Raw genomic sequence first — 27,461 nt, forward strand, 5'->3', positions numbered from 1 at the left:
TAATGCTTTATTTTTCTTTAGCTTTTTAAATATTTTTAAATCTTTTTTAAAAAGTATTCAGCTGTCTCATGATGTATATTTTTGAATTTGTCCTGCTTGGGATTCACTGACATTTTTGCACCTTTTAATTTATATATATGGGGCACCTGGGTGGCTCAGTCGGTTAAGCATCGACTTTGGCTCAGGTCCTGATCTCAGAGTTTGTGAGTTTGAGCCCCGCAGCAGGCTCTGTGCTGACAGCTCAGAGCCTGGAGCCTGCTTCAGATTCTGTGTCTCCCTCTCTCTCTGCTCCTCCCCTTCTCATGCTGTGTCTCTCTCTGTCTCAAAAATAAATAAAAAAACAGTAAACAAAATTAATTTATATATTTGTCATCTTATTTCAGACATTATTGTTTTAATTTTTTTTCTACAAGCCTGCTTTCCTGCTTTTTATCCCCTATTTCTGGGACTCTAATGGCATAAACCCTAGATCTTTGGTTTTATCTCACAGGTCCCTGAGGCTCTGTTAATTTTTTCATTCTCCTCCCCCCACCACTTTTATTCATATTTTTAAATTTCTGTTGATGTATCCTTAAATTAGTAAATTATTTCTTCTGGTATCTCCATCCGCTACTGAGTCTATCCAATACTTTTTTTTATTTTTGTGTTATTATGTTTTTTATTTGTAAATTTTCTATTTTATTTCTTTTTCTATTTTCTACCTTTTATTCTGAGATCCTAGATCTTTTCAGTTGTTTCAAAAGCACTCAACCTTACTTCTTAGATCATGTTAACAATGGCTGCTTCAAAGTCTTTTCCTGACAATTCCAACATCTATGTCACCTCAGAGTCAACATTAGTTATTTATTATTTTTTTTCCTTTTGCAAGAATCCAGATTTCCTGTGCTGTCATATGTTGAGAAGTTAAGGATCACATCACATCAGTGTGTTTTGGATACTATGTTATGAGTCTCAGAGTCCTAACGATAATGTTGATCTTTATGTTTTTTTTTTTAAGTTTATCCATTTATTTTGAGAGAGAGAGAGAGATGGCGTGAGCAGGAGAGGGGCAGAAACAGAAGGAGAGAGAGAGAGAGAGAGAGAATCCCAAGCAGGCTCTGCACTGGCAGCACGGAGCCTCACAAGGGGCTCGAACTCATGAAACTGAGATCACGACCTGAGCCGAAACCATGAGTCAGACACTTAACTGACTGAGCCACCCAGGCGCCCTGATCTTTATGCTTTAGTAGACAATTGACCACGTTATGTTCAGCAGCTTACATACCTGAGGGCTCTATTGCCAATGTCAGGTCAGTTTTCAGAACCTGAAAATAAAAGTAATTTAAATCAAAGTAATTTTATTTAGGTCTTTTCCATACGACTGCTCGATGGCCAGTCCAGGACCTGAGTAGTGGTCAGTGCTTTAGTTCAGTTTCCAAACTATTTGGTGTGTTGGATAGATTGAGGCATGCCCAGATTTAGGAGGAGTTCAGGACTTCATACACAACTATAAGGGGTCATCTTCTTGAGTTGTCTCTGATTTCCTTGAAACTTCCTTGCACCAGGGGATCTGTGTTGTGACCTTCTGAAAGCAAAACCTGGACATAATCTTCTTATTCTGTCATGAACTTTCTGTGGCTATGGCTGTCTCTAGACAGACCACCAATAACTTTTTTCTTGGAATTGTAGGTGTCTTTCTGGTTACTTCTGCTTGCGTGCCACTGTGCGATTGCCAAGGGACCAGCTCGGGAGAGAACAACAATGAAAAGTTAGTGGGCTTTCTCTTATTTTATCTGCCCTATAAATGCTTCCTGTCCCACGTCTTGCACAGAGAGATTCTTCTGAGGTTCTTTCTGGCCACATGCAGACTCTAAGTAACATGTGGTCTTTGATTCCAGGCTAGGAAAAAGCTAAAGGAAATAAAAAGGCAAACTTACTATTAGTTCAATAATTGCTCAAAAAATCATTTTTCTTTTACCATAATCTTTCATCTATTATTTATTTTTTGGATTCCTCAGATTGTTTCTTGATACGTTCAGTTCAGAATTTTGGTTGCATTTAGTGAGAGACACATTGACGTCTCACTTACTCAGCTTTACCAGAATTAGAATCTCTTAGTTTACTATTAACTATTTTTAAATTATAACTGATATGAGCTTCAGTATAGCTTAAAAATCCTGCACAGAAAAGAAGGGAATATCCATGGCATTATATACATTCCTTTGTTGTTGTTGTTTTCTGTTAGTTATGACATTTTAAATCACCAAAATCGGAAATCAAAATTTGGCTTGATAATTTGGGCAAGCCCTTTTTGTTGCTGCGGTCCAAAAATGAGGATCTAGAACATCAATATCCAACTAACTCAGAGTATTAAGACCAGCTCACAATAGTCAAATTCATGGAAGACTTAATTTTTCCATTAAGCCACAGGGGGCAGCAAGAAATAGCAAAAGACCACTGGCAGAAAAGAAGACACCAATTTGGTTACTTAATAAGCTGTAAAGCCTTGGGTAAGTTATTTAACCTATATTGGCCTTCATAACTGAATCTGTAAACCAGGCTATAAGAAAATTCTAGCTAGATTTGCACTTGATGCATGGAGAAAACACAAATGGAAAGTGCCCAGTAAAGGGAGGCACTCCAAAAAGCAAATTAATGACATAGGATACAAGATACCTTAAAAAAAAAAAATTAACCACAAAGACCACAAAATAAAATATGACATCAGAAAAAAGGCACATTATGTAAGTTTAGGGATAGTGATAGCTATCTTGAGAGGTTGTAAAAGGACTTAGAGATAATGTAGGTACATGCTCAGGAAGAATGATAACAGTGGCTCTTAATACATGTCTAACGCTTTCCATATTTTGAACACAGTTCTTGGTCCTTTACACATGTTATCTCATTTAATCAATTGCTTCTGAAATAGGTGCTATTATTCTCTGTATCCAACAGATGATAAAACTGAGGTAGAACAAGTTCATACAGCTAGAAAGTGAAGGTTAAGAGTCTAACCTAACCAAGGAGCTCCCATTCTATTACCCACTGTACCATGCTACTGACTTCGATAATTATAATTCACATCCTCATTATTGTTATTACATGACTGTTATTCCTATCATTTCTGTTCTATATTTCTGTATTCCTGTAATTTCTAACGTCTCCCTTTGGAATAATAGCATTCACTCTTCCATGTTTTGTTTTGTTTTGTTTTGTTTTTTTGTTTGTTCTGTTTTGTTTTTTGTTTTGTTTTAATTTAGAGCCATGCTTGAGTAACTAAATGACTCATTACAAGACTTATATGTGTCGAAACACTCTTTAGCTGTCAATTATCCTGAGGTAAGGACGGCATTCTGCCACCTTCTAGAGAATCTTTAAGAACAAGAGAGTTGGCAGAAATCACATCTTTGAGAAGGACACAAATTTTGTTTTCATAAAATGTAGCTGATGCCAACTTTCCTAGGGAATCATGTGCTAAAGCCAGATCATCAAATAATAATGTTTTTGTGAAGCCATTGTGTTATGGGAAGGGAGATGAAGTTATAATTGATAATGTCACATAACTCTAGGTAAGGAATAAAATAGTTCCCCAACATATGCAAAAATATTTATAGCAACACTAACCATAGTAGCTGAGAGAGAGAGAGAGAGAGAGAGAGAGAGAGGGAGAGAGAGATCAGCTCAAATGTCTGTTAAAAGTAAACTGGATTAATACATTGTCTGTTTATGGAGCAAACTGTTACAGTGAAAGTAAATGAACTACAGTCACACTTTACAATATGCATGAATCTCAAGAGAGTAATTTTGAATAAAAGATATACTGTATGCTTTTATTTAAAATTTTTAAGTTCCAAAGCAGGCAAAATTGCCTATTACTTTGGAGGGAAGATAGAAACCTGGGAGAGGTGGGCTGAGGGGACTTTTCAGGTACTGTTGATGTTCTCGATCTCAGTGCCGATTGGTTGAGTGTGAGCATGTTGTGTGATTGCCCAGCTGTACCTTATGATTTGTGTGTGTCATTGTGTGTATGTACTACTTCGTACAAGGTTGCATTTGTAAAAATGGAATGAAACGAGCATGAGGAATTCTGGGAAATTGGCTTCCCTCTCTGGGATCTCTTTTTTTATATCTGCAGAATAAAGAAGCACAGACACACACGATCTCGATGTTCCGCTCCATTTGTGATATTCTATGATTTCTTTGTGTTCAATTTTAAACCTTGGGTTCTCAGTTAACAAAGGATCAAGACTTACATATGCCTCAGAAGAGCACAGGGAGTTTAGTCCTCGCTTCTCCTCTCTGCTGAGTCCACACCCCTCCTTTTCCTTCAACTCCACATTCAGTGCATCAGATATCCTGTTGATTCTGTCTTTACAGTAGATCCAGATGCCAGTCACTTTGTAGCATGCCCACACGTCTATGCCTCTTGTTCTGAGCCACAACCAGCACTATCACGAAAGCTTCTTGGTTGGAATCAGTTGCCCTTTAACATAGCAGTCAGAAGCTTTTATAGCAGAAGTTAGATAGGCTTCAAACTTTGTCGAGTAAGAAAATTCTCAATAATCTGAATGTTTTCAGAAATCTGTGTGTTTATAGTAAGTAAACAATGGCATTGTAGCACACTCTTGCTAATTTGAGTGTCTACCATTAAAAGGGCTTTTTGTCTGTGGTATTATATTTCTTTTTAAGTTTATTTCTTTTGAGACAGAGAAAGAAAGCACAGGTAGTGGAGGGGCAGACAGAGAGAGAGAGGGAGAGAGAATCCCAAGCAGTCTCTGAACTGTCACTGCAGAGCCCACAAAGTTGGATGTGGGGCTCGAGCTCATGAGCTATGGGATCATGACCTGAGCTGAAGTCAGATGCTTAACTGACTGAGCCACCCAGGTGCTCCCATAGTATTATCTTTCTGCTCCTTCTTTCTTCCCTTCTTTCTTCCCTCCCTCCTTCCTACCTCCTTCCCTGCCCTCCTTTCCTCCCCCCTCCCTCCCTCCCTTCCTTCCTACCTCCCTCCCTCTCACTACCAAAATACAGAACTTGAAGCTCCATGGTACAACACTTATTTTCAGCAATGCAAACAGCCAACGATAAACTTTTGTCAAGGTGGTCACAAGGATGGAAGGTAGAGGGGAGTAGAAAAAAAGTTGAAGTGGATATATTTCCCAACGTCCTTTTTCCTCAAAAGAAAAAGAAAAAAGAAAGATTTGCAAGCTGCTTTTCTTTCTCATTGTGTTTGACTCTGTGTTGGCAAGAAAACAACCCCTTGGGATGTCTGAAGGGCCTACTGGATACGGATCCTCTTGGGCTGGTGGATGTGACTAAGACGCATCTCTCTTTTCAAAGTGAGTGATTCGAGTGATACTTTTAAGATTTTCATTTTGTTCTTTTAATTTATTTTTAGATCACCTGGAGACACAGTTGGTAAACAATGAATGCAGTTTGGGGCAGACACACTTAGGTTCAAAGTTTATGCCTCTCCTCCTCTAACCGTGCTGCCCTGTATGTGTGTTAGACTAAAAAATGGTTACCAATAATCAGCGTATTGACAGAGAATGCTTCAGCTGGCACTTGTATTCTTAGCAGGCTTTCATTGTTATGAGGATTTCCCATGAACATCAGAGTGTGAAAGACAGTGTGTCTCTTCTGAGCCCTGAACCTGATTTTGGTGGGCTACCGATCTCTGGTGTGGGCAGACAAGTAAGGCAAATCAACTGCAAAGTGCATAAAACCATCATTAATTTTAATTTACTTGTAACACAGAGGTCCTTATGGGTATCCTGGTACTTTGACATCTAAGTAGAATCAGACGGACCAATCCCAAGCCAGAAAAAGTCTAAATTCTCCGTAATTTCTTAGAAGTCCAGCTGGCATCATATCACAGACTCCTGGGCCTCAAATTCCCCCACTTCCTCCTAATGTAATCTCTTTATGTCTCGCTCTCTTGTACATGCTGCTTCTTCCTGCACTGCCTCACTCCAGGCAGGTACTCCCCCTCTCCATATATTATAAAAGATAAAATGACAGGACATAAAAGACAAATGCAACAAAAATAAAGTGTGGCACCCGTGTGTGCTGTAGACTTTATTGGGCTCGAGGTGAGGCAGTGTGGAGGAGGGGACAGATATCTCCACAGCTGTGCAAAACTCTCCAAATTCAATGTCAAGCTGCCTCTGGTTTAAAATGTCCTGTGGGGGGCCGCCTGGGTGGCTCAGGGGGTTAAGCGTCTGAGTCTTGAGTTTGGCTAAGGTCATTATCTCGCAGTCATGAGTTCAAGCCCCACCGGGGCTGTGCACTGACAGTGTGGAGCCTGCCTGGGATTCTCTCTCTCTCTCTCTCTCTCTCTCTCTCTCTCTCCCCCAAAATAAGTAAACATTTAAAAATATCTTTAAGGGGCACCTGGGTGGCTCAGTCGGTTAAGCGTCCGACTTCGGCTCAGGTCATGATCTCACGGTCCATGAGTTCGAGCCCCGCGTCGGGCTCTGTGCTGACAGCTCAGAACCTGTAGCCTGCTTCGGATTCTGTGTCTCCCTCTCTCTCTGACCCTCCCCTGTTCATGCTCTGTCTCTCTCTATCTCACAAACAAATAAAATTTAAAAAAAAAATTTAAAAAAATAAAAAAAATATCTTTAAAATGTAAAAAAAAAAAAAAATCTCCTCTGGTCAACCTTCCACTTGCCTTTTCCTACTTGCTTCTTTCTGTAGGGAAGCTGGCTTCCAAATGCCTACTTTTCCTACCTTTGCACACAAGCTTCTCTCTCAGCGTCCCCACAGCCTCTTTCCCTCACTCACTGAGCACCCAGTCTGACAATGTGCTGAAGCAGAGCCCTTAAACTTTTCCCATGCTTACTTGCTTCCTGCCAACATTCACACCCTCCGGCTTCCCCTTTCCTCCCCAAAGCTTATCAAGGTATTTCCCCAAACAAAACCATTTCCTTTTCTAAGAAGTTATATTTCCTGCAGGCAAGAGGACGTTTCAAAATTTCCTCCGCACATATTTATGCTCTGTTGTCTCCGGCAGAATCCACGGACTTAAAGAAAGAAAACAATAAAATAAAGAAGTTCCCCTCTTAACTCTAGAGAACAAACTCGTGGTTATCAGAGGGGAGGTGGGTGGGGGGTGGGGGAAATAGGCGACGGGGATTAAAGAGTAACTTATCGTGATGAAAAAAATAATAACAAGGGGCGCCTGAGTGGTTCAGTCAGTCAAGCGCTTGACTTCGTTTGGTGGTTGGTGAGTTCAAGCCCCACATCGGGCTCTCTTCTGTCAGCACAGAGACCACTTGAGATCCTCTGTCCCTGTTTCTCTCTTCCCCTCCCCTGCTCACTATCTTTCTCAAAAAATAATAAGTAAACATACAAATAATAATAAAATAAAATGTAAAAAATAAAAAGCGCTGTCTGATCTGTGGAATTAGGGGGCTAGCAGGGCTGCATGAGGGCTCTCCCTCCCAGTGAGATCCAGTGGCCATCTTAGAGAATCTCTGTTATCTCTTAATCCAAGGGATGATATGAAATCCTCAGTGTAGGACCTGGCAAAGATGATGGTGGGCCATGTTGAGGGACTGGAACCTCACCATACCTTTAGTGGTCTACACCATCAACACCAGAGACTGCAGAACCTTGCCTCCTCTGTCTTTCTCTTCCCCAAACAGGATTATGGAGCTGCCTTTCTCATGGACTTTGTCCCCAGATTCAAGGCTCCCAGCTGTCAAGTAACCATGAAGTACTGTTTCCACAGGTGAATTCATTGCCAAGACTTTCTGGGACTTGGGCTTCTAGTGTTCTGATCCACACCCCATCCTTCCTCTCCCAGCAAAGGCTCTGGAGGAGTTAAGTACATTGGAGCAGTGTGAGAGTCAGAGAGGTTTAAGTTCGGATTGGGGGAAAGAGAACCAGAATTCTGGTTTTCTGATGGTGTTGGGTTTTTCCTGGAATTACTAACTGAGAGTTACTATTCATATTCTAGCTCGGCTAATGTGCCACCCTAGATAAGTCATTTAACTTCTTCATGCCTTCTGTTGTTGATAGTATTTGTCTCTAAAGGATCACGTAGCAAGTACTCAGTAAAGTATACTTCTTAATAATATTAGTTGGCAAATTCTCATACTCATTTGCAAGTATTTGTTACACGGTGGACACGGAGAAACACTACACCACATCTAGAAAGACAAAACAGACAAGTTTCCTATTTTCAAAGGGCTTTCGTTCTAGGGAGGAAGAGAGATATCACAATTATTATGTAATTACAATTCTTTTTTAAAAAGTTTATTTATTTATTTATTTTGAGGAAGACAGAGACAGCAAGAGTGGGGGAGGCACAGAGACAGAAGGAGATGGAGAATCCTAAGCAGGCTTCGCACAGCCAGCACGGAGCCCAGTGCAGGGCTTGAACTCATAAAACCGTGAGATCATGACCTGAGCCAAAACCAAGGGTTGCTTGACTGACTGACACAGGTGCCCCAATTACAATTCTTATCAATTAATTTATGGAAGAGGAAAGCAAGGGGGAGAGAGAGAGAGAGAGAGAGAGTTCAGTGGAAACATATACTAGAAAGACTTACCCTACACTGGAAGGAGAGAGGTAGTCTCTCTCTAAGGAGAGGACATTGAATCTGAGACCTCAAAGATCAGGGAGATGCAGCCTGATGCAAAGATCAGGGAGAAGCCACGTGGTGATTAGGCAAATGGCAGAGTAGGGTGTGTTTTTAAGCAGAGAAAGGCACGTGGGCAAAGGTCCATGGCAGGGGAGGAGTTGGACTTGGACAGCCAAGGAAGAATGGTGGCGATAGTCTGTGCTGTGACAGAGGAGAGTCTGAATCTACAGGCAAGACTTATCATGGGGGAGGGGTTTTGGGGTCACCTTAGACCTTGTGAACGTGGTTCTAGGAGCCACTGGGAAGTCACTGAGAAGTTCCCACTACTCCTTTTCTAAAAAATAAATATTTTGGTACATTTATCTCCCTAAATCTGGTCACCAAGATGTTGAGAGAACCTGAAGTGTAGGGCACACTTAAAGACATTGGATTAGGGGCGCCTTGGGGGTTCAGGCAGTTAAGTGTCCAGCTTTGGCTCAAGTCACAGTCTCATGGTTCATGAGTTCAAGCCCCGCATCAGGCTCTGTGCTGACAGCTCGGAGCCTGGAGCCTGCTTCAGATTCTGTGTCTCCCTCTCTCTCTGCCCTTCCCATCCTTGTTCTCTCTCTCTCTCTCTCTCTCTCTCTCTCTCAATCTCTCAAAAATAAATGAATAATCATTAACAAATTTTTTTAATTAAGACATTGTGTTAGTTTAACCCTAAGGAGTGCTCAAAAGTACATGAAAGATTTGCATTCCTGCCATGTGTAAGAAGGAGTTCGAACATGCTGGGAGGCCTATTGTGTCCCTCACTTCGCCCTGACCCATATCCATTCTCCTTTCCAGAATGTACCCTGATTTTTGTTCAGGGAATTCGCTCTTTCCTAATTAGCAACCACGTGATTTAGGTGGGATTCACTGGAGACAGTTCTAGGAGGAGAATGTATGAAGCTCCAATAGTGTGCACATCCCACATTGCTCTGGTAGCATGGTTAGATTAAGGAAATGAAGCTAATTAAACCAGTAAGAAATTGACTGGAGATTTGAGGAATGGAAAATATTGCCTTTTCCGTGAGATTTAACAGCATTCACTTTCCTTTTTTAGACCTATTTAATTTGAGATTTCTTGCTTCCTTTTTTCCTTCCTCTCTCTGTCTCCCTCCCTCCCTCTGCCTTACCCCCCCCTTCTCTTTCCTCCTCTCTCTTCTTCTCTTTCTCTCCTTCTGTTTCTCCTTCTTTCTTTTATTTTGGCCAATAGTGATGATAAAGTCCCTAATTGATATGGGTCCTCACAAGTAAAGCTAGGATCAGTGAGTGGAAGCTATAGAGAGACCAATATGGTCTATATCAGATGGAGAGAGAGAGAGAGAGAGAGAGAGAAATAGAGAGAGAGCTTTAAGTTCCTACACACCAAATTTGCTTGTAGCTTTGCAAGTACTGATTTAAATTTTCATATGTTTAATTATGCTGTTTGTTCTGCTCAGAACAGTCTTTTTTCCCCCAATCATATCTGACTGGTTCCTATTCTTTTCTTGAGACAGCTTCTGGGAGCCTTCCCCAAGCCCTCACATTTCTGAGCTGGGCTGAGAGCCCCTTCACACACAGATCGGACTTACTCACCTTTGCATCTCCTTCACCCAGCTGAATGCCTGACACACAGTCTTCACTCTGTCAAGGTGCAGAAATGCAATCTCCTTGTCTCAAGACAGAATGATCTTTGCAGTGACGCTGAAGGTGTTCAAACATACGTTACACGAGTGCTGTACTTTTTATTACAGCCCAAGATGAGATAAATAGAGAAAGAAAAAGTGTTTAGACTTTTTACAGAAATTGAAATTAACAAGCTCTCCAGGTTGTCTTATATTGTGCACAAGGGTCCATCTGCGAGGATTGAAATTTTTCTTAAACCGTGGGGGTTCTTCACCACATCTAGTTTGCTAGTTGGTTTGGGATGATGTGATTGAGTAACTTCAAACATCATTTGAGGAGTCCTATGACATGACTTGGTGAGTCTTGTTTTATTGTGCAAGGACAAAAGAAAAATAGAAAAGCCTATTGTTCACATTTAAAATGTTATGACATATACATGTTTTCCATCATGTCCTCACGCCTGTCCTTTCTTTTGTCCCCTTCTTGCCAAATGGAATTCATGTTGCCTGAGTCTGCTGTCCCAGGGAGACCACCCATTGGGATTTAAGTAGCATACCATTGCAGGGTCGATGTCTACCCCAGGGGGTGGCTCTTTATACTTCAGTGATGGGGCAGTGGGAGATGTGTGGGTGAAGCTGGAGTCCCTGTCCTCGCTATCTCCCAAAGTGAATGCCTGTTCTGTCACTGTGGGGGCCAGGCCCTAGAAGTAGCTCTTACTTGAGAAGTATGGGCAAAGCAGAGGAGCTATTTCTAAATAGAAATATTTTCCTCCTAAAGTCTTGGCTTCTAGTCTACTTCTGCCTTATTCCCTTTAACAAATGTTGAATATTTGTCACATATTTTCCACTTGGCTCTTGAGCATTGGGAATAAACTATTTTATATCTTAGGGGCTGTGAGGTAGTTGTGAGTGTGTGTGTGCATGTGTACTTAATCCAAGATTGGTGCAGTCCTAATGGAGAGAGGAAAAAAAATCCACCGTAGGTACTTATCCTGGTGTTAAACTCACTGCATTAAGTACACCATGCACTTCTTCCTCTTTTTATTAAAACTCGCAGAACCCTAATGAGCTACGGTCTCACCTCTGCGCAAGGATCACAGTTCTAATGACAGCACTGAGTTTTATAAAAATGCTTTAAAACAGCAGTTGTGAAAACATCTTCAAAGCGAACTGCCTAACCGAGCCTGCATTCCCATTTCAAGGAAAAGTCAGTCCCCCTCCCTGGCAGGCATGAGAAATTCTGGGTAAAAGGTGGAAACTCTTTCTTTGCTTCTCTGTGAAATGCTTCCGTGGAGAACTCCTGCAGATTCATGAATACATTGTTCATCCCCTGGAGAAGACCTAAACTTTTCATGTTTTTAATAGCGCTTGCACAGGCTTTCAATCTAGGCAAGCTAGTGTTGGAATTCTGTCTCCAACACTGAGTAGTTCTTGGATTTTTGTTAATTAATTTCACCTTCTTGAGCTAGTCTTTTCCAATCTGCAGGTCACAACCCATTAGTGTTTGTAAAAGTCATTCAATACTCGCAACATATGCAAATAGGAGAGAAACTATCAGCTTCAACCATATGCCTTAGGAATGAAACTTTTTATTTCTACACAATACGACATATTCCTTTGTGTCTCTGAGTTTCTGAAGTTATTTTTAAAACAATGCCCTGAGCCTCAGTGGTACTGTCTCCACCATTTTAACTGTTCAAGATCCATCGAAAATCAGAGTTGACTGTATCCCCTTCTTTCTGCTAAGGCAGGAGCTAAGTCCTTTCTTCAGTATTTGGTTCTTTGTTTAGGGAAATGCTCTAAGAGGCTGTGTAGTGACTGGAAGGTGAAAATTCATTAGCATAAGATCTGGTAGAGACACTGAAAGCGAGATGGGGCTCAGTGTTTCCACATCAGAGATGGATACAGGGCTTGGGAAGGGTCAGAGGTAGTGAAAGACTGGCAGCTGGATTGAGGAGAGACAGGGAGGAGGAGACCCTGATGAATAGCAGGGCTGTGCATACGGAGGCAACTAGTAAGGGATTCTGAAGGGAAAGAATGGCCAAAAGATTTTTCTAGAACACTGATGTCTAAGCTTTAGTTTTCGATATTGTTTATTTTATGAGCTGTGTACACAGTGCCAAAAAAAAAAAAAAAGAAAGAAAGAAACTAAATATAATCCAGTGACATTAAAACAAGATAGTTTTTGGATTGTGCCATAATGTAGTGACTCTTTATTTTCATCATGTTTTCTGTCCAAGTATAGAATACTTATACTATTCTGTACATGTCTTATGTAGCGATATGTTATGAGTCTTATGTAGTGATATGTTATGAACTGAACTGTGTCCCCTCTAAAATATATGTATTGAAGGCCTACCCCCCAGTGTGACTGCATTTGGAGATAGCACCTGTAAGTAGTAAGTGAGGTTGAATGAGGTCATTACGGTGGGGCCCTCATCAATGGGAGGGGTTTCCTTATGAGAAGAGGAAGAGATCTCAGCAATGTTCTTGCACAGAGAAAATGCCATATGAGGATACAATAAGAAGGCAGCTATCTGCAAGCAAAGGAAGGAGGGCTCAGGAGACACCAAACCTGACAAGGCCTTGATCTTAGACTTACAGGCTTCAGAACTATGAGAAAATAAATGCATTTTGTTTAAGCTGCCCAGTCTGTGGTATTTTGTTATGGTGGCCCAAGGAGGCTAATGCATGTTATTTGCAAGTGATTATACAAAAGGGTCAGTAACTATGTTTGCATGTAAAAGCATTATCATTAGGAAGTAAAACAAAAGAAAGATGAAAAAAAATGTAAGATAGAGAATTAGAGCAAAAAGGTCCCTGGTGGATTGTAACTATTCACTCTTATCCCAAATCTCCAGAAATATTTGATGGTATGCTGAATTTTTGCTGGTATGTCTACAGTGGGACACTCCTTAAAACTGTTAAAAGACAGAATGGAAACTTGAAGCTACCAGGCAATTAATACCTGGTTTACATTCAGATGATATATAATGAGACTTATGTATAAATATATGTAAATGTAAATGACCAAGAAAAAAATGAGACTGACATTCTCATGTGAATGAAGATTATATCGATTATTTTAACATCCTTGAATATCTGTAGACCAACTGTTGACAAAGTAATTTATAGTGCCCCTTAGTGGGATGTAGCTAAAAGGTCACAGACTAATTAGAATATCAGAGTTTGATGTCAGAGTAATTCCACTTCATACTGTAGAGATTTGACCTGTTACATGTCCAAATTTGTATTTAAAACAATAAAAAAAGGCATCCTGTATTAGTAGTTTACCGCATAGTTTTCAAAGTAACTAGCACAAAATGATCCTCAATAAAGATCAAATTCTAAAAGAGAGAAAGAAAAGAAGGAGGAAAGAAAGGAAGAAAGAAAAGGGAAGAAAGAAAGAAAGAAAGAAAGAAAGAAAGAAAGAAGAGAAAGAAAGAAAGAAGAGAAAGGACCTACTGAAATTTTCAGTTTGCTTCTAGACATTGAGATAATATACACGCTGCTTTGCAATAGGTTTGTGTGTATACATACATGTGAACACAAGTATGCTTGTGTATGCGTGTGTGTTTGATGCCTAGTTTTGGAGTCAGTAGGGTTCTTCACCAGTATTGTAGTTATTACCATGGTTCATTTGTATAATCCACTGCTCTGAAGTTGAGTATGCCATATGGCTTGATTTGGCCAATGAAATGTGAGGTGACGTGACATCCATCACTTCTGGGTGACATTAAAATATTTATCACACTTTCTTCTCATTTTCGTGGCTACCATTTCAAGATGGTGGAGGCCTTGAATGAGTCTGTTGTGGACCAGATATATTTTTATATGCCTTGAAACAATCCATTGACATTTGGAGATGAGCTGTTATTAAAGCGTAACTTAATCCATCCTGATTGACACAGATGGTGATATGGGTAAGAGGATACACCTCTCTGACCACCTGAGTTATAATTCTGATTTGCCAGCAAGAACTAGGTGATATTGGGCAAGTTATTTGACCTATATGTGCTAAGACCTTCTCAACTGAGAAATGAAGATCAAGTTATTATCTACCTCTTGGAGTTGTTGGGTTGATGTGAACACCACCTGTGTTAATATATGTGAAATACTTAAAGCAATGCCTAGTACCTAGGGTGCATCTAATATGTATTCAGATATTTTATAATAATAATTATCACCATGACAAACATAGTTTTAAATGAAATCAATTTGGCTTCAAGGTAGAAAAACAATTTTTTATTAAGGTTTTGCAAAACACTTTTTTTAATTTCCCCAAAGGAATTTACTTGGCACGTTAATATATTTTTAAATATGTACAGTACATAAGGTATGTTTATATGTTACATTTTATTTTTTGCAGCCATCTTGGGAGGATGATCATTGTGTTTTTATTTTGTTGGTTGACAAAAGTGATGTTCATTCAGCATGAAACACATAACCAGTTTTTTTTTTGTTAAATTTTTTTTAACGTTTATTTATTTTTGAGACAGAGAGAGACAGAGCATGAACGGGGGAGGATCAGAGAGAGGGAGACACAGAATCTGAAACAGGCTCCAGGCTGTGAGCTGTCAGCACAGAGCCCGACGCGGGGCTCGAACTCATGGACCGCGAGATCATGACCTGAGCCGAAGTCGGCCGCTTAACCGACTGAGCCACCCAGGCGCCCCCATAACCAGTTTTTTTTGTGATACTACGGTCAATGCCATCCTTATCCCACCCCATGTCCAGATGAAATGCTACAGCTATGAGAGTAACATGATTTTTATGGTCATTCTGATAAGAATTGCATTTTAAACTAAGCTTATTACTTAATTCAATTGAATAGTGGTAAACAGAAAAGTATCCCTTGGTGGCAAAAAAACCTAAGCGTGAGAAGAATGGACATTAGTGGATATGATGGGATCTCCCGCTCAGGAATCTTCCTTCCGTAGTTCTTGAATGTAATTTGGTATTCCAAGTTGGCTTTTTTTTCCAGAAGACAATAACCAACTAGTCAACATGTGGCCTTGTAGAAAATCCCATCACTGAGAACTGTTAATTAAATATCTCACTCTGACCAGTCTATCTCAAGGTTGAGTCTTCTTCTCAGGACCTGATTTTTTTTTCTCCCAGTGGACTCCTTTTCTTGACTCCATGTCTCTGGTCCTGGGGGACTCTCCAGCTCTTTTGAAAACTTTTCTAACTTTTCTTCATTGTCTTAATTTCAATTTTTTCATTGACTTAATTTAAACTTTTATTTTCTGCTATTAGTGGACCCCGTAACACAACAAAGGAAACATGTCATATCCTGTGACCAAGACCAGAAATGGTGGTTCACTGTTGGTAGTAATGCATTTTCCCTAGCATCTCAATGCTTAAGATATTTAGAGTCTGAATGAAAGTGGCAACTGTTTACATTATTCATTCATTAACAAGGGTTTGAGATGTTTGGGTGCATGTGTGAATACATTTTCCCCAGACTAAATCACTTTGGCTGCTGTGAGTCATACAGGAAGGTATGAAAAATCATCTGCCCTTGTACCATGGTTATGTAGAATGAGTTTAATAGAATAAGCTAATACCTGGAAGCCAAGAGGACTGGATTTTTGGCTATACTTTGTCACATCTGTATGTGATGTCGTACTTGCTATGTGACAATGAGAATAAAACCACACATGTGTTTGGTCTTTGCTACTGTGACAATAACATGACGGCTTAACACATGCAAACTGTGAATTAGAGTTTTGAAAAAAATCTTGCAGCTTTAAAGAAAAAGTCCAAATTTTAAAAAGGCCTCATATGCAAAGGTACTCATGATGTTACTAATTATGTAATACAAATGTCCTAGGAGGGGAGGAGGAGACAGCTGATGGATGAGACAGGGCATAATTCGTTAAATCAGGATAATAATTACTACTGTCATTTATTAGAAGAGTCCTATGAGTCAGCAATTTTACTATATCTTTGAAGTGTACTATTCCGTTTAAATACCCCATGAATCCTTAACTTGTAATCATATACTACCCACATTTTGATGTGAGAAGACTGGACTTCCAAGAGGTAAAAGCAATGAATCTTCATTCGTAGAAAGTTTCAGTACACTTACCACACAATCTAGCAATCACACTCCTTGGTGTTTACCTAATGGAGTTGAAAACTTATGTCTGCACAAAAACCTACAAATGGGTGTTTATAGCAACCTTATTAATAATTGCCCAAACTCGGAAGCAACCAAGCTATCCTTTCATAGATAAGTAAACTGTGGTTCACTCAAACAATGCAATATCATTCAGCCCTAAGAAGAAAAGAGCTATCAAGCCATGCAAAGACATGGAGAAACATTAAATGCATACTTAAAGTGAAAGAAGCTAATATGAGAAGGCCACATACTGTATGGTTCCAACTGTATGATATTCTGTAAAATATAAAAAAGTACAGAAACAAAGGACCAGTGTCTGCCAGGGGTTGGGACCACACAGGAGAATGAACACATAGAGCATAGAGGATATCTAGACCAGTTCAAATACTTTACATGACACCATAATGATGGATGTATAACATTATACATTTGTCCAAACCCATACAATATACGACACCAAAAGTGAACCCTGAAGTAAACTATGGAGCTTGGAGCTTATAATGTCTCAAGGTAGGTTCAGCAGTTGTAACAAATGTGCTAGTCCGGTAAGTGATGTTGATAACAGGGGAGGCGTTTGTGGGGGCAAAGCGTATATGGGAAATCCCTGTACCTTCCTCTCAATTCTGTTCTAAAGCTACAAGTTCTCTAAAACCATTAAGTCTTAAATTTAAAAAAAGAGCAAAATGAAACTATAACACACACACACACACACACACACACACACAAAGGCTGAAAAGTGTTAGCAGTTACATTCTTCAAGTTGTGGGACTCTAGAATTTTATCTATATATTTTCTCTGCACTTGTGTGTTTTTTGAGCAATTTGCTTCATGTGAAATGAATATGTCTCATAATCAAAATTATTATTTTTGAAACCAAAATAAGGGTGATCAGGCAAAAGGCTCACTCATGCCTTCAGCTCTCACAGCCTGTATTAGTCATGTCATGTTATGTACTCCATTGATTACCCTTTTTGACATTGTCCAAGGAATGATAGTAAACACAGCTGACATTTCGTGAATGCTTTGCGTGTGCCAGGGATTGTGCTAAATGCTTTATATTTGTTCTCTGTTTAATTCATAGGATCACTTTCTACTAAGGGTTCTGTTCTTCCTTTCATCTTACACATGAAGTTCCTGAGACCCAGAAAAGGAAGATAACTTCTCAAGTTCATTCAGCTAGTAAATAGTGGATCCAGGACTCCACTCAAAATGTGTCTAATTCTGGAGTAGGCACTGCTAACCATTTACATAGCCTACCTGTCCAGCCACAGAGTCATAAAACCTGGCAGGTCACAGCTTACACGAGGTAATTTCAATCGCCCTTCTTATATGAGCTGAGAAAATGGACTGTGAACTTTTGGATTCATAGTCACAAGGAACATTAGGAATTTTAGAGTTGACTTTTAATGGATTACTTTATCAATTTCTCATTTATACTAATTTATTTGGTGGAGAAAAAGCAACCCCTGTCCCAGTTTACCCCCCAAGCTATTTCCTTTGTTTGGAAGCATTTGAGACAAAACATACACCCTTTAATTATAAAAGCAATTTTGGTAAAAAAAATGTCAGCATTTTTATTCATTGATGGATTGATTTTTAGAATGCCCATAGCTAGGCAATCTAAGACTCTGCGATAGGAAAAGAAATTAACATTCAGAAATAACACAAAGTAAAATGTCTCGTGTATGGATCCCTGCAGTTGCAGGTAACTGTAATGTTTCAGAAAAAAGTAAACACAACCAAAGTTTAGCCCGGGAATTGTTTTGTAATTATATCCAGGCATACCACAGTCAGGTTTACTTATTCATGTAATGATGCAGCTGGGATGTGACCTGTGAGCATCTTGTCAACACTTACTCACTTGCCCCCAAACACCTGACCTACTCTTCTTTCCAAGCCTTTGATAATATATCAGCTCTGCTCATCATACATGCATCCAAAGGCTGCCGTGAGCCAGTAATTCTCCTGAGGACTGAAGAGGTAATCATTAAGACAAAGTCCCCATCCTTCGGGCCCACTGGCTCCCACTCACAGACTGCTTTGATTAAATCATCTCTGAGTACATTTTATGCACTGGTTAGGTTTCCAGAATGGAGCCACTGCCCAAATATTATGAAATTGCAGGAAAATTTAAGCCCGAAGCAAAGCAGTTGATGTCTTATAAGTCAGAGTTAATGGAAATGTCCAGCGGAGTGGAGACACAAATAGGGAAGAGAAGCAGAGTGGACATTTTTGTTTATCTAACTCCCAGGGGGAAGTAAGACTCAACACACAAGACCTCACAAATACTTCAGTCTATTAAAACTTGACAGGGAGGTAACCACAGAGATAGGAGTGGTGGTTTTCTGAATAGAAGGAAAAGATGAGGGACAGCAGCCAGCCTGCCCTCTGGCAGTTTGTAGGACCTTCTGGTCAGGCTTCTGCAAAGAGCTCCTGGTCAGGCGGGCCTCTGAAGGCCACATCAATGGACCATGGGACCCTCATCTCACACAATACAAGCCAGTGAGCCCATGCAATCAACAGGGTCAAGTGTGGCAGGTTAAAAAGTTAGGTTTTTCAATCTCCAACCTCTACCCTTACTTATCAATCATCAAGATCAAATACCCTTACGTGGATCCAAATGACACCTCCTAGACACCCTCAACACGTTCCCCTTTTGAGTCTTCTGAACTGCAAAGGTCATCTGAATTCCAAAGCTCCAACTAACCACATAAGCTAACCAAATGTGCAATGGTGTAAGGTAACTGTGTTTGCTTAGGCCTCTGCTCAATTCCCATCACAGCTAATATTTTAAGCACTTTACCAAGATGTGATCCACATGCCATACATTGCATCCATGTAAAGTGTACAAATCAATGATTTTAGTATATCCACAGAGATGTTCAACTGTCACCACGGTCAAATTTCAGAACATTTGCAACACCTCAAAAGAAACCCCGTGCACTTTAGCTATTATTTCCTTATCTCACGCCCTTGTAGTCCCACAAACCACTCACGTGCTTTCTTTATCTACAGACTTCATATTTCACATGAATTTCATGCAACTGGAATCATACAGTATGTGGTCTTTTGTGGCTTGCTTCTTTCATTTAGCATAGTGTTTTGAGGCTCATGTATCAGTATTTCATTCTTTTTATAATTTTTTTAACGTTTTTTATTTATCTTTGAGAGAGACGGGGGAGGGGGTACAGAGAGAGAGAGGGAGACACAGAATCCTAAGCAGACTCCAGGCTCTGAGCTGTATGTGGGGCTCGAACCCACGAACTGTGAGATCATGACCCGAGACAAAGTTCAATGCTTAACCAACTGAGCCACCCACATGCCCCAGTACTTCATTCTTTTCATGACCAGTAATAGTCCTTCATGTGGACAGGCTACATTTCTTAAATTCATTCATTCGTCAGCAGACATTTGAATTGTTTCCAACTTTTGGATATTATTCATTATGCTGCTGTATAATCTTTCATGTAAAAGGTTTTGTGTAGACATATGACCCTCCCTTTGGTGTAGAGTTCTCCAGGAGTGAACATGCTGGGTCACATGGTAACTGCATTTAGTTGTTTGAAGAACTGCCAACTACTTGCAAAAGTTGCTGCAACATTTTGTGTTTCCACAGCAGTGAATGGGGGTTTTTATTTCCCCACATCCTTGCCAATACTTGTCATCGCGTCACTGTTTGATCCTGGTAGGTGTGAAGTTGTATCTTACTACTTGTGACAAAGCCAAGCTTTCCGTGTACTTCCTAACCATTTGTGTATCTTCGGAGGAATACTTATTTAGATCTGCATATTTTGTGTGTTTGGGTTGAAATATTTATTAATTTTTTAATTTTATTTGATTGTAGTGGACACACAATGTTACATTAGTTTCAGGTGTATAATATAGTGTTTCAACAACTATATATATATTATGTTGTGCTCATCACACGTGTATTATCATCCGACACTACACACACACACACACACACACACACACACGGCTATTGCGATACCATTAACTATATTCTTTATGCTGTACTTATTTATTTATACTGACTTGTTTATTTCATAACTAGAAACTGGTATCCTTGTCCTGCAACCTTATGGAACTCACCCATTAATTCTTATAATGTCTTAGTGGATGCTTTTGGATTTTCTTCACACAAGATTCTGTCATCTGCAGATAAAGATAGTTTTACTTCTTTTTCAATCTACATGCCTCTCAAGTACTTTTTATTGCCTAATTTGTTTGTCTAAAACCTACAGTGGTTGTGTTGAATAGAAATGATAAGTGCAGACATCCTTGTCTTATTTCTAAACTTATTCGGAAAAGCCAGTCTTTCACCATTAAGTATGATTTTTGCTGTTTTTTTTTTCTACACACCCTTAACCAGGTTAGGGATGTTTTCTTCTTCTAGGATTTTGAGAGTTTTAATCATATAAAGATACTGGATTTTGTTGAATGGCTTTTCTAAACCTATTGAAATGATCACATGTCTTTGTTTTGTATTCTATTGATATGGTATATTATATTAATAGATTTTTAGACATTAAGTCAATATTTCATTCCTACTTAGTCATGATTTATAATTCTTTTTTATAGGCTACTAACTTCGGTTTGCTGATATCTTGTGGAGAACTTTGATAAAATCAATGTCTTTTTTCAAACACTGCAGACTCTTGATTCTTTATAATTACTAGGTATAAAGATTAAAACTGGAGAGAGAGAACTCTTTTGAGATTTTGATGAGGTAGTTGCCACCATGGGGCTGGCTGTGCAAAGCAGATGAAGCTGGGCTTATTTAAATTTAAGACCTGGAGCGGGAGCTGTACTGAAACTCAGATATCCAAGAATGGGGTCGGCTGGGGTCGGTGTCTCTGAAGGTTCCCTTGGGGATGAGACTTCTGAGGAGGGCATCTAAGGGGACACCGTGACACTAGTCTTGCAAATGCTGGAAATACTAAAAAGTGAATTAAGTGAGTCTTCTTAGTGTAAACCACAGCCACCAAAGTGAAGAAGCAAGGCTGGTATGATCCTCAAAAGAACAGAAAGTGGAGAGGTGGGGCAAGGCCCTCCTCCTGCTCTACCTTGCCGGGTCCTCTGCACTCCCCACGGGCAGAGCCACACGGAAAGCACCCAGCAAAGTGGCAATGTGCTTTTGAGTCTCAGCCCCAGCATCACACGGCAGAGTATAAACTGCAGGTTTGAAGCTGCGAGACAAAACCTGTAGAACTGGCACGCTTTTCATGGAGCGGATTCTAGGGTCAGCTCGGAGGGAGGTGCCTAGGAGAAGACAGGGACCCACTTCAAGGAAGGCACGATCTTTGCACAAGGGCTGCGGGGAAGGGGAAACACATATTCCAAAGCCATAATCACGATAAAATGAAACTAAAACTCACACGGCATGAGAAGTAAGCACTGGGAAGTGAGGTGGGTCTGCCAGGGGAAGACAGGTTCTTGGCAGAGGGGTTGATCGCAAAACTGCAAACACTCGAAACATGGTCCAGCTATAAAATCAGATAGTGCAAATGTGGGCTCTCAGGAGTCCATAGCAGGAGGGAGTGTGCAACTTGTGACTGTTTCCTTTTTTCTTTTTTCATAGTTGATGAGAATTATATGAGAATACCATACGATTTATAAGCAATCATAAGTGAGAGGTAATAATTGTCATTTCACGTTTGTACTTAAACAGAATTATGTGATGTCTACCACTGTTTTTATTTATTTTTAATTATTTTAAATTATTTTAACGTTTCCTTATTATTTTGAGACAAAGAGAAATTGAAAGTGAGCAGAGGAGGGGTAGAGAGGAGGGAGAGAGAGAGAATCCCAAGCAGGCTCTGCCCTTGCCTATGCAGAGTCCAATGCGGGGCTCCAACCGCACGAACCCTGAGATGGTGACCTGAGCAGAAATCAAGAGTCAGAGGCTTTAACGAACTGAGCCACCCAGGTGCCCGGCAACTGTTTTTAATTTAAAGTACGAGAAAATAGTGCCAGCGTTACCAGGTTATTGTCCCTGCAATCATAATGTCAACGGGTGATATGCAGTGCAGCTAGGAAGCATCATTGTGGGTAGGCTTCTTGTCCTGGATATACTTTTGTAGCACCACAGAGAACATGGCTGAAGACCATGAGAAAGCAGGGAGCAATCTTCACACAGTGCAGTAAGGATATATGATTTCAGCAACATTATTATTATTTTGGTCACTGTGAGTATAAGCACGATCTCCTTTTTACACTGAACTTTGTGCCTTTTAAAGCAATCCCACTTCCATTGCTTCCTTTACTCTTTGACTTAACCATATCAGTGGGATACAGGGAGACCGTGTATCCGTTTACAAAATGTTTTTCGACACTTTCTTTGCCCCAAGGCCAAGGAGGTAGATTTCAATTATATAATGCCCGTCCTTGTCTTTTACGCCACGTTAGGAAGACCCGAGTTCCTGTCGTGAGAGAGATTTCTGAATAGTGACATCCAGGGAGTTACATCCTAGCATTTTAGGATGGATATGGAAATATCTTTGAAAATATATTTGAAACATTACAGAAAGGAAGATACAGATGAGTGGTGTAGAAAAAATTAGCACTACTGTGTGTTTCAAAACACACCAAACAATACTGTAGTGATTGTGAAAACTTGTATGTGGAGTAAAATCATTAAACATATAGAGACATGGTAACACCAGCTCCAGAAACCTGCTATTCCTGGAGAGGATGGGCAGATGTCAATTGCAAGAATTAGAGGCTTTCAACTGCTGTTTCTTTAAAAGAAGAATGGGAAGCATGATTAATAAAAGCAAGCACGCGTCACATCAGCCTGGTATGCACCTGTTGTATTATTTCCTGTAACTGCATGTTTGAAACAATTTGCCAATTCCTCTTTTTTTTACTTTTTTTTCTATATCAGGGAGGGAGTGTGTAACTTGAATTGGGTTAAGGGGCCAGGACAGTGAAATTTAAACACGGGAAACAAGTAGGAGGAGATGATAGGGGTTAATGATTTTTGACAGAAGAAAAAAATGAAGATACAGTATCTTCACTCTCTGACTCACAGTTACTGTTAATGAATCCCCCACCCCCCCCCAGCTGCTGCCGCTGCCCCAGTTACTGTTGCAACAACTCCTGCTTTCTGAATTCTAGTCTGTTCCTCCAGTACTGATGGACTCAATCCTGGACAGCCTCAGTATTTTAAAAAAATTTTTCATTTTTTTTTTTTGAGAGAGAGAGAAGGGGAGGGCCAGAGAGAGGGAGAAAGAAATCCCAAGCAGTCTCCATGCTGTCAGTGCAGAGCTCAACATGGAACCTGAACTCATGAACCAGGAGATCATGACGTGATCCGGATGAACCCGAGTCGGATGCTTAACCAGTTGAGCCACCCAGGCGCCCCTTGGCCTGTCAAAATTTCTAAACAAATGACAGTCTCCCCTTCCCACTCTCATTTCATGTTCTTCTCAGAACAACCCATGTCTGGTCCAGCTTCAGAGCACAGGAAGCGATTATTAATAATACGGCAACATCGTGGCAAAAATAATACCGATATTTTCTCATCCTGTTGCAAGCAATCGTTGCAACGATGGCAATTTTGATTGCTAAGGAAAAAGCAAGAATCATCTGCTTGACTAGTTGTCTGCCTCAGGAGATTTCTAAATGAGATTGTGGGCTTGATTTCTTAAATGTATATTAAAGAGACTGGTTACCTCAGTCCAATCAAAGAATCCTGCTACTCTGCTTTCAGTGCTGGAACAGCAAAGAGAGCAATCATAGCTCTCGGCAAGCAAGTCAACACATCTCCTAGTTGAAGAATGTTATAGGGATGATGTATGATATGCCCCATGGTTATGGAGGAATGGAGATGGGAGCCCATTGTGCAAGATGTAGTGTGCTGTTCAAATGTTACGTGTCTGTATATTCCTCCAGGGTATGTGGTTTCATGGTGTAGTGCCACCAGGGTGCCTGTCCCTTCTTCTACTTGTTCCTCGTAGGACTTCTGTGAATATTGACAACTCACCTCTGGAAAAATTAACTTGAACAAACTTTTAATTTAATTTTTAATGTTTATTTATTTTTGAGAGAGAGAGAGACAGACAGAGAACGAGCAGGGAAGGGGCAGAGAGAGAGAGAGAGACACAGAAACTGAAGTGGGCTCCAGGCTCCGAGCTGTCAGTCCAGAGCATGACGCGGGGCTCGAACTCACTAACTGTGAGATCATGACCTGAGCCAAAGTCGGACGCTCAACTGACTGAGCCACCAGGTGCCCCGCAAACCTTTAATTAATAAAAAAAAATAGCATCTAATAAGTGTCAAGGCAGTTATGCCACATGGAACCAAAATTGTTTGAGGCTGACAACTGTCCTGAGTTCAAAGCCAGCATAAAACATTGACTAAAGAAGGAAGGCTTTGGATGTGGGTACAATCATTGATCACTTTGGAAAACACTATCATAGGATAGTCTATGGCAGAAAGTCCATGTGTCCCACCTGCAATCTCTTTTGGACCCACCTACTTCTAGACAAGACTTAATGTGACTCACAAACTCATCCCAGGTATAAATTTTCTTATATAAAGCAGAGATTTACTCTTTCATTCAAAATATAAATAGAACCTATCACCCTATCAATCAATCATTTTATCTATCTATCATCCATCTATATATCTATCATTTCTTTATTATTTATCTCTCTATTGAATGACTTCCAAACACATGCTATTCTGAGTATTGGTGATAGGATATAGCATAAACATGCTCACTGTATCTGTTCTCTCAGGATGCTTCATTCAAACCAGGCTCTGACTGGAGAGGATTTATCTTGGAATCACATGCTTCCAGGGATATTCATTCCAGCCAGGAAGTAGGACACTCTAGGAATCATGTCAAGGCCAAGAGAACGGTGGGCCTCAGGTGCTCAGAGCCTCTAAGAGCATCACACAGTTCCACTCGCAGCCAACTTTTTTAAATTAATTTTTTTATGTTTATTTTTTTTTATTTTTGAGAGAGAGAGAGAGAGAGAAAGATCATGAGTTGGGGGGGCGGGGAACAGAGAGAGAGGGAGACAGAGAATCCGAAGCAGGCTTCAGGCTCTGAGCTGTCAGCACAGAGCCCGATGCTGGGCTCGAACCCACGGACCATGAGATCATGACCTGAGCTGAAGTCGGATGCTTAAATGACTGAGCCAGCCAGGTGCCCCATCACAGTCAACTTCAATGGGAAACTTACAGCACTCCATTGCCTAGATGTGTTCAAACAAGATAGGGATGAAGGGATGACCCCTGGAGAACTGAGGGTGGGAACATCTTCCATGTGAAGAGAATATTACAGCTCCTGAAGTAGTGACTAGTCAGGATCCTGCAGGAAAACAGAACCAATAGAAGATGTGTGTGTGTGTGTGTGTGTGTGTGTGTGTGTGTGTGTGTCTAAGAAGATTTAGTATAAGGAATTGATTCACAGTTGTGGAGGCTGGGGAGTCCTAATATCTGCAGGGTGGATAGGAAAGCTAGGGGCCCAGGAAATCTGATGGTGCAGTTCTGGTCTGAAGGCATCTGGTCCAGACCCAGAAAGAGTCCATGTTTCAGTTTGCGTCCAAAGGCAAAAACAAACAAAACAAAACAAACAAAACAAAACAAAACCGGAGATATACCAGTTTGACGTCAAGCAGGCAGGAAGAATCCATTCGTACTTGGGAGAGGATCAGATATATATATATTTTTAATTCGGGCCTTCAACTGCTTGGGTGAGGACCACCCACATTAGGGCAATCTGATTTATTCAGTCTACTAAGTTAAATGTTAATCTCCTCTAAAAATACCTTCACAAATATCTAAGAGCAATAACATCTAGAACAACATATGGCCACATATCTGGGCATGCTACAGCCCACTCCAGTTGACACATGAAATTAACCATCACAGCTACTTAGATCTTACTCATCTCTGTAACTTTTTTTTTTTTTTTACTAATTTTAAATGTTTATTTTTGAGGGGAGGTGGTGGAGAGAATGAGTGAGGGAGGGGCAGAGAGTGGGAGACAGAAATTCCAAAGCAGGCTCCAGGCTACCTGCTGTGAACACAAAGCCCGACCCAGGGCTTGAACCCACAAGCCACGAGATCATGACCTGACCCGAGGTCAAATGCTCAACTGCCTGAGCCACCCAGGTGCCCCACTCATCTCTATATCTTAAAAAGCAAGAATATCACCTGGCATAATAGGTATGTTTTAGATACCTATTAAAGGCTCAACCAAATGGAATAAATTAATTATAGCCTGTTGCTACCTTGCGATGCCTGTAACTTCAATGTAACTGTAATGCTCTGGGCTCCAATTATTTTCTGAATACAATGAGGCATAATAGTGATTCACATTGTTAAAAAAATACTATTTATTTTGAGATAATTATAAATTTACATGTAGTCATAAGAACTAATACAAGAAATAATTCATAAACATACATGTATCCTTTACCCAGTGTTATAGGATTGGTTGTGTCACTCAGAATGCAAATGTTGCAGCCCTAACTCTCAGTATCTCAAAAATGTGTCTGTTTTGGAGATAGCATTGTTAAATAGGTAACGAAGGTAAAATGAGATCACTAGGGTGGGCCGGAATCCTATCTGACCAGTGTCCTCATAAGAAGAGGACATTAGGGCAAAGACATAGAGGAAAGACCATGTGAACCAATGGGGAGAAGGTGGCGATCTGCAAGCCAAGGAGCAAGAAGGTTCCTTGGTGAAACCACACCTAATGACATCTTAATCTCAGACTTTTAGCCTCCAGTACTGAAAGGAAATAAATTTCTGTTGTTTATTTAAGTCATCAAGTCTGTGGCATTTTGTTACAGCAGCCCTAGAAAACTAACACACCAAGTTTCCTCTCATGGTACCATGTTGCAACACTGTAGCAAAATATCACAACTGGAATATTGACATTGATGGAGTCAAGATAGAGAACAAATCCATTGCTATGAGGATTTTTCCCGTTGCTTTTTTAGCATTGTATCTGACTTCTTCCCACCTCTGTCTTCTGGTCCCTGAACCCTAGCAGCTACTAATTTTTAATTTCAAGAATGTTCTATAAATGAATCATATGATACATAACCTTTTGGGATTGGCTTTTTTACCCTACACAGAAAGTTACCTAGAGATTTATCCAAGTAGGTGTGTGCA

General features: G+C 40.3%; 1 long non-coding RNA gene across 1 annotated transcript; it reads left to right on the forward strand.

The window, feature by feature from the left end:
* The first annotated feature begins 17,413 nt into the window (after window positions 1-17,413).
* LOC122241265 lies at window positions 17,414-20,970 on the forward strand. The gene is made up of 3 exons (XR_006221305.1): window positions 17,414-17,631; window positions 19,942-20,010; window positions 20,907-20,970. It is a non-coding gene; the product is annotated as an uncharacterized LOC122241265 (long non-coding RNA).
* The last annotated feature ends 6,491 nt before the right edge of the window (window positions 20,971-27,461 follow it).

This window comes from Panthera tigris, chromosome C1, assembly GCF_018350195.1.
Source record: "Panthera tigris isolate Pti1 chromosome C1, P.tigris_Pti1_mat1.1, whole genome shotgun sequence".
NCBI lineage: Eukaryota > Metazoa > Chordata > Mammalia > Carnivora > Felidae > Panthera > Panthera tigris.